The sequence below is a fragment of the Hypanus sabinus genome, chromosome 13 (genome assembly GCF_030144855.1).
Source record: "Hypanus sabinus isolate sHypSab1 chromosome 13, sHypSab1.hap1, whole genome shotgun sequence".
In the NCBI taxonomy this organism is placed as follows: Eukaryota; Metazoa; Chordata; class Chondrichthyes; order Myliobatiformes; family Dasyatidae; genus Hypanus; species Hypanus sabinus.
The window spans coordinates 52,695,131-52,712,233 of record NC_082718.1 but is presented as its reverse complement, the minus strand read 5'-3'; the positions used below and the strand labels follow the sequence as shown (position 1 = coordinate 52,712,233).

General features: G+C 42.4%; 1 pseudogene; it reads left to right on the top strand.

Annotated features, from left to right (window-relative positions):
• LOC132403367 (1-phosphatidylinositol 4,5-bisphosphate phosphodiesterase delta-4-like) overlaps nt 1–16,326 on the top strand; it is a 45,498-nt pseudogene extending 29,172 nt beyond the window's left edge.
• Nucleotides 16,327–17,103: the final 777 nt, after the last annotated feature.

The following is a 17,103-nucleotide window of genomic DNA, read 5'->3' as shown; positions in this document are numbered from 1 at the left end:
GAGCAAGAATTTCAGGCTGTATACTGTATACATTCTCTGATAATAAATGAACCATTTGAAGTATTTGAGTATCTTTTCATTCAGTATGTGAATTTGTAGCACACAATTTAAAATTCCCATCAAGGATTTACTCTGCAGGCATCAGAAGGAGTCATTCCAACTACAAACCACATGGATTCTGGAATGTTGGCTGTCATATGGGTATGCTTCAGGTTTCTCTTCCTCTTCCATCAATTACTTGTGAACAGTTGGCATTGTCCATAAATATTAAGGTCTTCCTAAAGAAGAAGGTAATTTGGCTTCAGTTCTGGCAAATTATCACAACGCTCAACTGATCTTTGTCTTTCCTTCTCTGAAATAGGGATGAGAATAATCTTCCATTCTTTCGCTTTCTATAACAATGTTGAAATGCAGTGCACACTTAAATCCTTGTATGCTTTTGTCTGTCAATGGGATCATGACCAACCCGTGACCTCACTTCAGAAACTTTTTTTCTCATTTCCTCATTAACTTTCGTTCAGTAGATCAAAACTACTTTCAAAAAGAGTTCCACATTATTACCACTTCACTGTGGTGCTGACAGACCTACCACATATTGAGACGAATGTCCCTGATAATCAGCGGCAATTGGGTAGATAAAGGGCAATTAGCTGTTTCCCTAATTGGAAATCTATCAAGTCATGTCATACATTCTCAATTTGTTTAAACTCACTTTGCAACCGAGCCTTGTCTGAGGTCCTGTTTTGCACATGTGTTGATCAGAACCTTTAGTTGCTGGATAGACCGTTTTAACAGTCTGACACAAAGAAGTCATTTTGAGACCACTTCCTTGTCAGCTGCCATCTAAAGTCCTTGTTATGGGTTAACTTGTCTTGCCCAAGTAATGCCTTGGAATGCAGATACAAAGTTTGCAAATGGATCTCAAAAGTTCTAAGTAAATTTATTATCAAAATACATATATGTCACCATATACCAACCCGACATTCAATTTTCTTGTGGGCGTACTCAATGAATCCAATAACCATAATAGAATGAATGAAAGACTGCACTCAACAGAGCAAACCACCAGTGTACAAAAGACAACAAACTGCAAATATGAGAAGATAATAATAATAAGCAATAAATATCATGAGCATGAGATGAAGAGTTTTTGAAAGTGAGTTCATTGGTTGTGGGAAGAGTTCAGTGATAGGGCAAGTGTAGTTATATCCCATGGTTCAAGAACCCTATGGTTGAGGGCGATAATTCTCCCTAAATTCTGCAGCCTGTTCATGTTAAAAGGGCACAAATTGTAGAATGTTGGCTTAACAAAGTTTGAACAAAAAACCTGGAAACTAAATGTGAGCTTGGTCCAGACGAGAGGACAATAATAAACTCATAAAGATATAAAACACTGTTAAATATCTTTAAGAATGTGAAAGTGTTAACACAAGCTCTTTCCCTCAAGTTACTTTCATATCCCTCAGGATGAGTGGGTGGGGAGCTATTTACATTTATCTCAACCTTACTTGAACTATGAATATAAACTCATCTAATGTATATATATAGCCACACTCGAACAGTTACTGGCACATTGTGTTTTATAGGATTGCTTTTATTTTATATCTACTATGTTTTTTTTGTTTTTTTATTGTGTTTTTTATGCTTATTGTTTTTTATATGCTGCGGTGGATCCAGAATAATAACCATTCCATTCTCCTTCACACTTATGCACTGAAAATGATAATAAACTATCTTGAATACTTGCGTACTTGAATACTTTTGTGCATGAGGTTGCATGTATTTATAAGGTTACTAGATTGGGCATGGACCTTCACCGAGGTAAGTCCCAGGACAATGGAGGATGTGGTTATGTCCTTAAGCTTAATTTCATGATCAATAGCACCAAACTGGACCCCCCCACCCCCGGCTTCCAAACACAACTTTGATCCAGTGATTACTTTAGTACAGGCTTATAGTTTGTATTGCAAAAAATGCATAGAACAAGTTTAATTAATTTACATAACTATATAAGTTATTTACATAACTAATTTACATAAATATATAAGAATATATTTAACCAAATTTAACACACAGAGTTCTGAATGGTACTTTGATTCCAGCAATTGACTAATGAGGTTTACATGAAGATTTATAACAAACATGGGAACAAGTTAAATCAATGGTTCTGGGCTTAAATTTTCAGGGACAGGATGTACATAAACTCTGTGGCCACTTTATTAGGTGCACCTGTGCGTACGTACTGTATAATGCCTGTATGTTGCTTGTTAATGTAAATATCTATTCAGCCAATCAGGTGGCAGGAACTCAATGCATAAAAGCATTCTGACAGGGTCAAGAGATTCAGCTGTTATTTTGACCAAACATCAGAAATGGGAAGAAACACAATTCTCACAATCATTTCCGCAATCCTGGTTGTTATGTTACAGAATCTGGACCTCTGTACCTCACTCTGCAATTGGATCCTCAACTTCCTAACCGGAAGACCACAATCTGTGCGGATTGGTGATAACACCTTCTCCTCCCTGACGATCAACACTGGTGCACCTCAGGGGTGCGTGCTTAGCCCACTGCTCTACTCTCTATATTCACATGACTGTGTGGCTAGGCATAGCTCAAATACCATCTACAAATTTGCTGATGATACAACCATTGTTGGTAGAATCTCAGGTGGTGAAGAGAGGGCATACAGGAGTGAGATACACCAACTAGTGGAGTTGTGTTGCAGCATCAACCTGGTACTGAACGTCAGTAAGATGAAAGAGGTGGTTGTGAACTTCAGGAAGGGTAAAATGAAGGAACAAATACCAAGCCTCATAGAGGGCTCAGAATTGGAGAGAGTGAGCAGTTTCAAGTTTCTGGCTGTCAAGATCTCTGAGGATCTAACCTGATCCTAACATATCAATGCAGTTATAAAGAAGGCAAGACAGCAACTGTACTTCATTGGGAGTTTGAAGAGATTTGGTATGTCAACAAACACACTCAAAAACTTGTCATCATGGATAGTTGTACCGTGGAGAGCATTCTGACAGGCTGCATCACTGTCTGGTATGGGGAGGGGGTCTACGGCAAAGGACCAGAAGAAGCTACAGAGGGATGTAAATTTAGTCAGCTCCATCTTGGGTACTGACCTACAAAGTACCCAGGACATCTTCAAGGACCAGTGTCTCAGAAAGGCAGCATCCATTATTAAGGACCCCCAGCGCCCAGGGCATGCCCTTTTCTCACTCTTACCATCAGGTAGGAGGTACAGAAGCCTGAAGGCACACTCTCAGTGACTCAGGAACAGCTTCCTCCACTCTGCCATCCAATTACTAAATGAACATTGAACCTGCGAACACTAACTCACTATTTTTAATATATATTATTTGTTTTTTTTGCATGATTTTTAATCTATTCAATATACATATACTCCTGGAGAGGAGAGGGATGGTCTCCACTAGGTTTCAGATGCCCAAGACACGCCATACGATGAGCAATCACCAAAAAAGATCGGTGCAAAAAGCTTGTCGTGACGGTGCCCGGACAACTCCACTAGGAGTTAAGGGCGCACACACACACACACACACACACACACACACACACACACACACACACACACACTACAATTGATTGATTGCTTTATCTATTTATTTATTATTATTTTTCTTCTTCTATATTATGTATTTCACTGAAACGCTACTGCTAAGTTAACAACTTTCATGATACACGTAGATGATAATAAACCTGATTCTGATTCTGAAATGCAATCCAAGTGACTTTGACCATGGGATGATTGTTGGTGCCAGACAGGGTAGTATGAGTACTGCAGAAGCTCCTGATCTCCTGGGGTTTTTCATGCATAACAGTCCCTAGAGTTAACAGGCAATGCTGCAGTATACAAAAAAAAATCTAGTGGATGACAGTTCGTGGGTGAAAATGCATGTTAATGAGAAAGGTGGAAGGAGAATGGAAGAACTGGTTCAAGCTGACAGGAAGGCAACACTTACAACAGTTAAACATTACAAAAGTGGTGTGCACAAGGGCATCTTTGAACACACAACACATCAGACTTTGAAGCAGATGGGCTACAGCAACAGAAGATCCCAAACCTACAAGCAGTGGTCACTTTATTAGGTATCCTCTAGGTGGCCACTGGGTGAACGCACCATCAGTACTTGTTGAGAAACATGGTGTCCTTTTCTTCTAATTATGTCACTACTTGCTTAGAACAGTAAGAGGACAGGTTGGTATTATAGATGAGATAAGGACAATGTCTCTTTGGTCCCCTTTGCATTTCAATGTGTCTGATGAACTGGTGAAAACTCTAATGATATTTTGTTATGTGGTGACAATCTATTCATAATGAAATACCGTTCGAAGTTCAGCAAATTCATTCAATGAAGCAACAGATGAATGTGATCATTGATGAGCAGTGTGTAAACAGACTGTTTATCTCACCTACCAATGACTGATTAAATGAAGATTGTTTTTCGCAGGCATTGTAGAAGCAAGGTAATTAAGCCCTTTCTAACCAGACTCTGTATTATCCATATGTTTACCAACACAGAGGTAATCTCTGTAAATGATCTCTCACGGTATATTATCCGAAAGGAAGTGTATTGCCCAGACACACAAAAACAAAGGAAGTTACTCTGGTTTATGAAATTGGGATACAAAATGACCTTATTTACCTTCAGAATCAGAATCAGGTTTAATATCATTAGCAACATTAGATTGCAATATATATAATGAAGAAGTACAAATTACAACAAAGCAAAAAAAATATAGAATTTAAATAAGTAGTGCAAAAAGAGAGAAAAAATAGTGAGGTAGTGTACATGAGTTCATTGTCCATTCGGAAATCTGATGGCAGAGGGGAAGAAGCTGTTCCTAAAATATTGAGTGTGTGTCTTTAGGCTTCTGTATCTCCTCCTTGATAGTAGCAATGAAAAGAGGTGACGTTCTGGGTAAACACGAGGAAATCTGCAGATGCTGGAAATTCAAGCAACACACACAAAATGCTGGTGGAACGCAGCAGGCCAGGCAGCATCTATAGGGAGAAGCATTGTCGACGTTTTGGGCCGAGACCCTTCGTCAGGCAAGGCACGTTCTGGGTGATGGGAGTCCTGTTGAAGATGGTTTTGATGCTGGGGAGGCTAATAACCATGATGTCCATGATTACTGATGTTTTATTTCTGACTGGCCCATGAGTTATTGACCCTTTTAAAGAATTTCAGTTTATGTATTTCCACTGAAGTTATGTCACATGTGTAATGAAGTATGATTCTTTGGTCTGAACCTGCAGACAAATTGTGTTGTTGATTGATTGGTTGTCTATCATATTCGAAGACGACAGAGGAACCTGTGTGGGAAAGTTTTTAAAGTGAAAAAGCCATTGCATTGGGAAGGTTAATTCCCTCTACCTCGGAGATCCAGGTCTGGTAGTATGAGTAGTTGTCAGAACTGGGGTCTTCCTTGGTTGCAATGGTTGACCACGTCTTCTTCTGTGCCTTGGCATGCCCTTCACGAAGCACTGTAGAACCACCTTCTTGCCTGTTGGATCTCACTGTTGATCTCATCTGCCTGGTTCACCAGAGCTGACTTTGCATGCTAGAACATTAATGTTCATACCCTGGTGAGATAGGATGCTTGCCAGCTTCAATCTCCTGGTTTAGCCCACCTATCGAAGCAGTGCACTGGGACATGTTTGCAGTTATATGCAAACCGCTACGTAAATGCATCTTGGTTTTCAGCATGAATTTCCCCTCATTCACTCCACACTTCTATAAATCCTGTGTTCATTCCCCACCTAAAACCACTGTCCATATGACCATTGGAACATAGGATCAGAATTAGGCCATTTGGCCCATCAAATCTACTTTGCCATTCCATCATGGCTAATTTATTATTCCTCTCAACTCTGTTCTCCTGCCTTCTCTCTGTAATCTTAAACACCCTGATTAATCAAGAACCTATCAAACTTTGCCTTAAATATACTCAATGACTTGGCCTGCACAGCTGTCCGTGGCAAAGAATTCCAAAGATTCACCAACCTCTGGTGAAAGAAATTTTTCCTCTTATATGTTCTAAGTTGATATCCCTAAATTCTGAGGCTGTGCCCTCTGGTCCTAGACTCCCCCATCACAGGAAAATCTATTCCACACCCACTTTATTCAGACCTTTCAATATTTGATAGATTGCAATGAGATCTTCCCTCATTCTTCTAAACTCCAGTGAGTAGAGGCTCAGAGCCATCAAACGCTCCTCATATGTTAATCCTTTCATTTCTGGGATCATTCTCTGAAGCTTTCCTGGACCCTCTTCAATGTCAGCACAACTTTTCTCAGTTAAAGAGACCAAAACTGCTCACAATACTTTAAATGTAGCCTGACTAATGCTTTATAAAGCCTTAGCATTTCATCCTTGACTTTTGTATTCTAGTACCGTCAAAATGACAGCTAACATTTCATTTTCCCTCCCTATTACCTGCACAGTCTGCAAGTTAACCTTTAGGGATCCTACATGAGGGCTACCGAGTCCCTTTGCACCTCTGTTGAATTTTCTCCTCATTTACAAAACAGTCCACATCTTTATTCCTTCTGCCAAAGTGCGTGACCATACACTTCCCTACATTATATTCCATCTGTCGCCTCTTTGCCCATACCCCCAATCTGTCTAACAACAATCAGCACTACCCGCCCTTCTGCCAGTCTTTCTATTGTCCGCAAACTTGACCACAAAGCCATCAATTCCTTTATCCGAATCATTGATATACAACATGAAAATAAGCAGTCCCAATATTGACCCCTGTGGAACACCACTAATCACTGGCAGCCAACCAGAAAAACTCCTTTTGTTCCCATTCTTTTCCTCCTGCCTGTCAGCCAATCTTCTATTCACGATTAAGGAACTTAGCAGGCCAGGCAGCATCTATAGAAAAGAGTACAGTAGATGTTTCTGGCTGAGACTCTTCATTAGGACTGGAAAGAAAAAGGTGTTGAGTCACAATAAGAAAGTGGGGGGGAGCGGAGGGAAAACCACAAGGTGATAGGTGAAACCAGGAGTGGGGGTGGAAGGGTAAGCAAAGAACTGGGAAGTCGATTGATGTAAGAGACACAGGGCTGGGAAAAGGAGAATCTGATAGGAAAGGACAGAAGGCCATGGAAGAAAGAAAAGGGGAAGAGAACCAGAGGGAGGCCACAGACTGACATTTTGGAATGGGAATGGGAGCACCTGGTGCAGCCTCTGGTATATCGGCGAGACTAGTTGCAGATTGGGAGACTGTTTTGCTGGGCACCTATGCTCCATCCGCAAGTAGAAGCACGATCTCCTGGTAGTCACCCATTTTAATTCCACTTCCCATTCCCAATCCAACATGTCAGTCCATGGCCTCCTCTACTGTCACAGTGAAGCCACACTCAGGTTGGAGGTGCAACACTTTATTTTTTTTTTTGGGTAGCCTCCAAACTGATGGCATGAACATCGATTTCTTGAACTTCTGGACCCCCCCTCTTTATCATTCCTCATTCTCATTTCCCTCTCTCAGCTTATCTCCTTATCTGCCTAACACCTCCCTCTGGTGCTTCTCCCCTTTTTCTTTCTTCTATGGCCTTCCGTCCTCTCCCATCTGATTCCCCTTTTCCAGCCCTGCATCTCTTTCACCAATCAACTTACCTCTTTACTTCACCTCTCCACCCCGTTTTCACCTATCACCTTCCTTTGGTTATTGCTCACCTCCCCCCACTTCCTTACTCTGACTCTTCATCATCTTCTCCAGTCCTGATAAAGGGTCTCAGCCCGAAATGTTGACTGTACTCTTTTCCATAGATGCTGCCTGGCCTGCTGAGTTCCTCCAGCATTGTGTGTTGCTTGGATTTCAAGCATCTGCAGATCTTCCCTTGTTTCTATTCGTGCTTGTACATTTCCGGTAATACCAGGTGCTGTTATCTCGTTAAACAACCTTATGTGCAGCACCTTGACAAAGGCCTTCTGAAATCCACATTAACAAAGTCTACTGACTCTTCTTTGTCTATCCTACCTGTTAATTCCTCAAGGAATTTCTACAGATTTGTCATGCAAGATTTCCCCTTTACGAAACCATGATGCTTAGGTCTCTTTAGGTCTTTTTTAGTCCCCTGAAACCTCATCCTCAGTAGTAGACTCTAACATCTTTCCAACCGCTGACTGGCCTTTAATTTTCTTTCTTCTGCCTCACTCCCTTCTTAAAGAGTGAAATGACATTTGCAATTTTCCAGTCCTCTGGAACCATTCCAGAATCTAGTGATTCTTGGAAGATTATTCTTGTGAAGATTCTTGTCATTGGAAACTGCAATGCTCAGAGATCTTTAAGCCTGGTAAAGACTCTAGATGTGAAAAGCTCTAAACGGAAGACTGAAAGGCATAACTCGGAACTGAGAATGGTTTTGGCAGCTAATTTGAACAATCAGATGGAAGGTTTTAACATAGTGAAAGCTTTTGATGGGGGAGCTGGTGGTGTAGAAGTGCTTCCATTTGTGAAGGAGAACAAAACCATGGCCAATATGGTTACTAATAAAATCCAGTTGGGAATTCAGTACAAGCAGCCCAAGGATGGTTAAAAGTTGGACTTTCTACTCAAGGTGATGTTGAGGTGACTTCTACGGTAAAAATGTGAGGGCTAAAGGGAAAATTAGATATATTGATTTGAATTGATGAATAAAGATGAAGGTTAGTTTGTGTGGAGAATAAACAACAACATGGAAATATGAACCCCTGAAAACAACGCAAACACGAGGAATTCTGCAGATGCTGGAAATTCAAGCAACATACACAAAATGCTGATGAAACACAGTAGGCCAGGCAGCATTTATAGGAAGAAGTACAGTCGACGTTTTGGGCTGAGACCCTTCGTCAGGACTAACTGAAAGAAGAGATAGTAAGAGATTTGAAAATGGGAGAGGGAGGGGGAGATCTGAAATGATAGGAGAAGACAGGAGGGGGAGGGATGAAGCTAAGAGCTTGAAAGTTGATTGGAGAAAGGGATACAGAGCTGGAGAAGGGAGAGGATCATGGGACGGGAGGCCTAGGAAGAAAGAAATGGGGAGTGGAGCACCAGAGGGGGATGGAGAACAGGCAAGGAGTGATTTTGAGAGGGACAGAGAGAGAAAAAAGAGAGAAAAGAAAAAAAGGGGGGGGGGAATAATAAATAAATAAATAGATAGATAGATAGATAAATAAATAAATAAATAAGGGATGGAGTAAGAAGGGGAAGGGGGCATTAACGGAAGTTAGTGAAATCAATGTTCATGCCATTAGGTTGGAGGCTATCCAGATGGTGTCATGGTCTAGTCTGTGAAATCTGCATTCCGGTTCATGGTCTGCTCCATGTACCTTATTCCAGGTTTTCTGGATTTCCCCAGTTTCTGTTGAGGCAGCTGATTCTTGTTTGGGTTGGTTTCATAAATAGCTTCAGGATTCAGCCTTGGGATGCTGGATTGTTCCTGTCCAAATCTCCTGTCAGTATCTCTTCCCTTCCCTTCCTGTCTGGAGCCTTGCCTTGCCTTGCCTCGCCTCTGCCTGGAGCCTCACCTCGCCTTGCCTTGCCTGTGTCTGGATCCTTGGCCTGCAACCTGTGTCTGGAGCCTTGCCCCGCCTGGGGCCTCACCTGGAGCCCTGCCTTGCCTCACCTTGCCTCTGCCTGGAGCCTTGCCTCGCCCTGTTTGGAACTGTCTGTCTGTGTCCTTGCCTTCGCTATGTAGGTCTGGCTGTTTTTCCGTTACCTAGCATTGGGAAATGTTTCTGTCCGTGTCCACGCCTTCGCTAGGTAGGTCTGGCAGTTTTGCTGCTATCTAGCGTTGGGAACTCTCCCTCGACCCAGGCTCAGTGTTCTGTGTTCCTGTCTCTCCCTCGACCAAGGCTTTGCGTTCCTGTCTCTCCCTCGAACAAGGCTTTGCATTCCTCGAACAAGTCAAGGCTTCGGGGTCTCGTCCAGTCCTAGTCACGTCCAAGGTCTTCGTCCTGTCCTAGCCATGGCTTTGTGTTCTCGTCTTGTCATGTGCATCACCCAACTCAGGAGTAACTTGCCCAGCCCGGTGCTGGGGTTCCCTTGTCCTGTCCATGAGTCTCACGTCCAGTCGTGTTGCCTCTCCTCGTCCTGTAGCCTCGTCATATCCTCGCCTAGTTCTGGGGTCTGAGCCCGAGTCAAGACCCAGGTTCTGGGTCCTTGTCCAGTCTCTGGCTCCGAGTCCAAGCCCAGGCTCCTAGTCCCCAGTTCCATGTCCTGATTCCCTATCCTAGGCAGGTCCTAGCCCAGGCCCGGAGTCCTTGTCTCAACCAGGGCCTGTTTCATGTCCAGCGTGCTTTCTTCCTCACTTCCCCTGCTTCCTTCTCATGCCTAGTCCTGTTCCTCGTAGTTCATTGTCTATGTCTTGCTTTTGGGTCCGCTCCTAACGCCTTCCCATTATGACAGACGGAATATAAGGTGTTGTTTCTCCAACCTGAGTGTGGCTTCATCACGACAGTAGAATTAAAATGTGTGGTGACATTTCAGAATGGGAATGGGATGTGGAATTAAAATGTGTGACTTATCAGATTGGGAATGGAGGATCTCCCAGTGGCCACACATTTTAATTCCATGTCCTGTTCCCATTCTGATATGTCTATCCTCGTCTACTGTCAAGATGAAGCCACACTAAGGTTGGAGGAACAACACCTTATATTCCATCTAGGTAGCCTCCAACCTGATGGCAAGAAATTTGATTTCTCTAACTTCTGTTAATGCCCCCTTCTCCCCTTACCCCATCATTTATTTATTTATCTCTCTCTCTCTTCTCTCTCTCTCTCTCTCTCTCTCTCCCCCCCCTTCTTCTTTTCTCTTTTTTTTCTCTCTTTGTCCCTCTCACAATCACTTCTTGCCTGCTCTCCATCTCCCTCTGGTGCTTCCCTCCCCCTTTCTTTCTCCCTAGGCCTCCCGTCTCATCATTCTTTCCCTTTTCCAGCTCTGTATCCCTTTTGCCAATCAACTTTCCATCTCTTGGCTTCATCCCTCCCCCTCCTGTCTTCTCCTATCATTTCGGATCTCCCCCTCCCCCTCCCACTTTCAAATCTCTTACTATCTCTTCTTTCAGTTAGTCCTGACGAAGGGTCTCAGCCAGAAACATCGACTGTTCTTCTCTTGGTACAGTCTGCCTGGCCTGCTGCACTCCACCAGCATTTTGTGTGTGTTCCCTGAAAAGAACCTTGCTATTCCTCTTTTGCACTTATTTATTTTTGTAATATATCATCATTTTATGTATTGCACTGTATTACTGTCACTAAACAAATTTCATGACATATAACAGTGATAATAAACGTGATTCTGATTTAATACTCATTCCTCTAATACTCTATGGTACAGCTAATCAACAACTAAATATTAGTTGTGCAATATTGTATGAAGAATTTATGAGGAATAATACAGACAAATTGCTGGAGGAACTCAGTATGTCAGGCAACATTCATGGAAATGAATAAGCCATCGACATCTCAGGCTGAGACCCTTCATCAGGACTGGAAAGGGAGGGGGAAGATGCCAGAATAAGGAGGTGGGAGGTGAGAAAGAGCAACAGGGTGGCAAATGAAGCTAGGTAAATGGGGGGGGGGATGAAGTGAGAAGCTGGGAGGTGATAGGTAGAACATGTACTGGGCTGGAGAAGAAGGAAACTGATAGGAGAGGAGAATGGACATGGGAGAAACGGAAAGAGAAGGGGCACCAACGGGAGGTGTTAAGCAGGTGAGGAGAAGAGATAAGAGGCAAGAGTGGGGAATTGAAGAAGGGGGAAGAGGAAAACAAATTACCAGAAGTGTGAAAAACCAATGTTAATGCCATCCTGTTGGATCCTACCCAGACAGAATATGAGGTTCTGCTCTTCCAACCTGAGAGTGGCCTCATTATGACAGAAAAGGATGCCATGGACCCATCATGTCAAAATGGGAATGGGGATAGGAATTACAATGAGTGGCCACTGAGAATCCCACATTTTATGGATGGAGTGAAGGTGCTCGACAAATCAGTTCCCAATCGATTTTACTGCATCAGGAGCACCAGAGACAGCAGACGACCCCAACAGGTTCACAGGTGAAGTGTTACCTCACCCGGAAGGATTGCTTGAACTGAGGTGAAGGAGGAGGTGAATGGGTAGGTGTAGCAGTTCTGCCGCTGTCAGGAATATATGCCAGGAGAGAGATTAGTGGGGAAGGACAAAGAGACAAAGAAACCACAGATAGAGTAAACACAGTGGAAAGTGGGGAGGGGTGGCGGTAAAGATATATTTGGTGGTAGGGTCCCATTGAAGATGTCAGAAGAGAATGATGTGTTGGATGTGGAGGTTCATGGGGTGGTGGTCAGTGAGGACAACTGGAACTCTATCCCTATTAAGAGGTGTAGAGGGTGAGTAACATTAAATTCCTGGGTGTTACTACCTCAGAGGAACTGTCCTGGACCCACATAAATATAACTGCGAATGAAGCATGACAGCGCCTCTACTTCCTCAGGAGTCTGCGGAGATTTGGCATGTCATCAAAAACCTTGGCAAACTTCTATAGGTGTGTGGTGGAAAGTATGTTGACTGGCTGCATTACTGTCCGGTATGGGAACACCAACGCTTTGAGCGAAAATACTACAAAAGGTAGTGGATTCAGCCGAGTACATCATGGGTAAAAACCCTCCCAACCATTGAGCACATCTACATGAAACATTACTGCAGGAAATCAGCATCCATCATCAAAGATCCTCACCACCCAAGTCATGCTCTTTTCTCATTGCTGCCATCAAGTAGAATGTACAAGAACCTCATGACTCATACCACCAGGTTCAAGAACAATTACTACCCCTCAACCATCTTGAACAAAAGGGGATAACTACACTCATTTAAGGATACTTTTATCTTGTTCATGTTGTTCATTACACTCCACGCCAGCGCCTTCTGTATCTTTATGTCCTTCACCAAACTCATCATTCTTGACCCGATGTACTTGAAGTCTAAGACTTCCTTAATGGCATCATTCTTTATGGTCTTTGAATGACATGAGGGAAATCTGGAGGTCGAACCTGACCAGAGGCTCAAAAAGAGGATCTTCATAGCAGTCACAGAGTCCATTCTCACATACGTATGCGAGACGTGGACACTCACCAAGACCAAGTGAAAGTCACTAGATGGTTGTTATACACGAATGCTCCAGATGGCTCTTGACGTGAGCTGGCAACAGCACATGACGAACGTCGAGCTCTATGACGACCTACCGATGCTCACTACTAAAATCAAGGCCAGAAGACTGCAATTAGCAGGGCATTGTCTACGCCACCCTGAGCTACCTGCCAGCCTAGTCATCACATGGGAGCCCAAGCATGGGAGGATGAACCCTGGGTGCCCTCCCAAGACTATGGTCAACATGCTCCTAGAAGATAGCGGCGCGGCTAATGTAGGTGAACTGAACACACTGTTGAGGGAGAGGGAGGAGTGGAGAGCCTGTCATCGTGCCCGACGCCGGCCCCCTAGGCCTGAGATGATGTAGTAGTAATTTATCTTGTTATTTCATGCTCGTTATTTAGTGCTATGTATTTATTATCTGCATTTGCACAGTTTGTTTACAGTCTATAGTTCCTGTTTACAGTCATTGTTCCATAAATTTGCTAAGTATGCCTGCAGAAGAAGAATCTCGGGGTTGTATGAGGTGACGTGTATGTACTCTGATAATAAATTTTACTTTGAACTTTATATATTGAAGGCAGCAGGAGATGGGGTGTGCGTAGATGTCTAGGAAATAGATGAAATGCTAGTGATAGAGGATAGGGGACTCTGTTCTTTGAAGAAGGAGGACATCTCTGATGTTCTGGAAAGAACCTCATCCTGGGAACAGATGTGACAGAGATGAAGGAACTGAGAAAAGGGAATGGCATTTTTACAGCAGACAGTGAGAAGAGATATAGTCAAGATAGCCGTGGCAATCGGTAGGTTTATAAATGATAGCGGTAGACAGTTTGTCTCCACAGATGGACACAGATAGATTGAGAAAGGGAAGAAAGGTGTCTCAAAAAATTGATGAGCTCAGCATGAGTACATGAAGCAGCACCATTGCTGTCGTAGTGCAGAAAACTTGGGGAGCATTACCAGGGATGGCTTGGGACATGGACCACCAATGGGACCTCATCTACATTGCTGAGACATGACATACATTGGGGGAGCGCTTTGTCAATCACCTGCAGACCATCCACAAAGAGCAGGATATCCCAGTGGCCAACCATTTAAATTCCTATCCTCATTCTTGTCAAATGCTAATATGACAAGGGTATAATAGGAAGGTGATTGGAGAAAATTATTGGGGGGATGTATTTTTCCCCCAGAGAATGGTGAGTGCATGGAACACCCTCCCAGAAGTGGAGGTAGAGGCCGATACATTAGGGACATTTAAGAACCTCTTAGATAGGCATATGGGAAATAGAAAAATGGAAGGCTATAGGAGGAAAAGGTTAGATTGATCTTGGAGTAGGTTAAAATGTTGGCAGAACATGGTGAGCTGAAGAACATGTATTGTGCTGTAACATTCTATGTTCTAGATAAATCTAATTCTGCCATTATTTTGATAAAGTTGTTCACTTGACAAGAGCAGAGAGTAAACATAGCGTGATTGTAGATATGTATTAAATCTCTGGACTAATGCTTTTGTGGATTGGAGGATGGTGTGTGGAATGGTTGATTAACCTGTTAGAAAATATGATATTTATGATACGGAAAGCACTATGTGTCTGTTTGATCAATATTCTCTTTGCAGAGATCATTAGTGGTCACCTCCTACCAGCCTATAGAGCACAGAGTAAAATATCAATTGATCCCTGTGTGCGGGTGGAAATTGATGGTCTACTAACACTATGCAACACAACAAACCAAGGTCATAATCTGAGCAGGCGAGGGGATTAAAATGCGTGCATGTGGTGTAAGCAACGTTGCTATGTTGCTGCATTAAATCTTTAAGGTAATTATTTCAAAACCAGCAAAGATGCAGATAAACCCTTCACAATAAAAACTTATAAAAGTATAAAATCTCTCATTTTATCATTTTATCAAAGTGCACCATTTTCATCACTTCCTTTATGCTCTTGTTCCAAGTTACTGATTATGACCTATATAAAGTAGGCTTGGATGCATTACAGCACCCATTTTTTAAATCAAAGGTGTTAAATCTACAGACTGAGGTCCTTTGCTCTGATGTTTTGCACTGTAGTGTTTTGCTGGAGCAAGGCAGAGTTAATCTTTCCACCTTCTTTCCAAAGCTCTGTGTCTTCATATTAAAAGGGTGAAATAGATTCTGTCTCAGATTTCTCTGTGGTAAAACACATTATATGATCCACAATTGTATGAGAATCATATTCCAACACATAGTACATGCTTTTCTGAATAATAGTTTAAACTAATGATTAATTTTCCATGGCGTCCTTAATCACTGAGCTGCTGGATGTGTCTAAAACTTAAAACAAAATGCTGTCCTTTTAGTTTTTCGGTTCTCCTGTGAATATATTACCAATACATATTGGAGCATGTACATATTTATGGCTGTGCCAAGCCCCTAGTACCTTAAACCCTAGCTGGCTAAACATTTGGGAATGTGGAGGACTTAATGAATGGTTCCTACAGATATACGTATCGATACTTCCTGAGAATGGAACTTGTTTACAAAACCTCTACTGCCCAATACATACTTACATTATACAGATATAGATGCGTTAATTGATATCACTGTGAGTCTTCTTAATGACAATGTTGCAGTGACAGACAGGAAATTAATGCTTTCTCATTAATGAACATTTTTTTTGTAGTAATTCCCTTTTAAAGGAAGTAGTGTGTAAAATGTGCTGAATTTGAGAAAAACAGCAGTGAAATTCAGGTAAATTTGCTCTAATCAAGATAATAGAACTGGAACCAGCAATTAGAAACCACTCCTGTTTCTCCCTGCAGCCTGGCAGTCAGACATGCCGATACACTTCACTGCTGGTGACACATGAAAGCAATTGCTTAGATAGAAAGACTCCAGAGGCATTAAACAGTCTTAATACAGGATTCATCACCATGGGTCAGACCTCCAAGTAAGCAATAGCTGTGGAAAGCTAAGTAGGTGTTATTTATAGCTCTCTTCAGCAGACCTTTTTGCTCTCATCACACAGAGCCTGGTAGAATCGGACTGAACTGTTCCTTTCTTTTCTTTATGATACTCTCTGGATGGAATGATTGTTTAGTCCTTTGTGCCCAAGTTCCAGGGCTTGCACTTGTACGAATTACGGTACAAGACATAAATCTGTTCAGTCAGAATGATTTCCTTGGTCAGTGCACATAGCTGTTTATATATTTAGCACTGTAGTATGGAATAGGCCCTTCTGTCCCTTTGAGCCATGCTGTCCCAACAACCCCCGACAAACCTTAAACTCATCACGGGACAGCTTACAATGACTAATTAACCTACCCAGTACGTCTTTGGACTGCGGCAGGAAATCAGATGACCAGACCCAAGGAGGACGTGCAGAGAATTCCTTACAGAATGGCGCCGGAATTGAACTCCGATCTCCGGAATAGCATCCTGCTAACTGCTATGCTACAGAGATGAGAAAGGTAAAGTTGTCATGCGGTTTCCTGTCAGTATTCTTGCTACAAAATCCGACAGCATCTTGAAAATTCATCAAGGATCAAGATGCAGACTTCTTCAAACATTTGCTAACGGCCTCCTCTTTCTCAACCACAGACTGTCCGTACTTTCCATAGCACACTGGTGATACTCAGTTCAATTTCTGTGATATTTTTACTTCTCTTCTATATTCAACCGCTTGTATTTGATTATTATTATCGCAGAATGTAATCATTGCCATAGAGTTCATGTATGGACAATTATGTCAGTTGTGCTCACTACAGAGTGCAATGGGGTGAGCAGTATGTATATATAGGATCAAACAAAATTCAATATCAGCTTCTATTTGAGATAGAAAGCATCTTTTAGAGCTCGGTGGAAGCAATGAAACATAGAAAGATCAAAGTCTTGGTCAGGGAGGAGAGATTTAAGCAAGCAGCAGTGAGGGAGTTACTGCTTATCTTTAGAGGAGGATTGCAAGCTGGAAGGCTG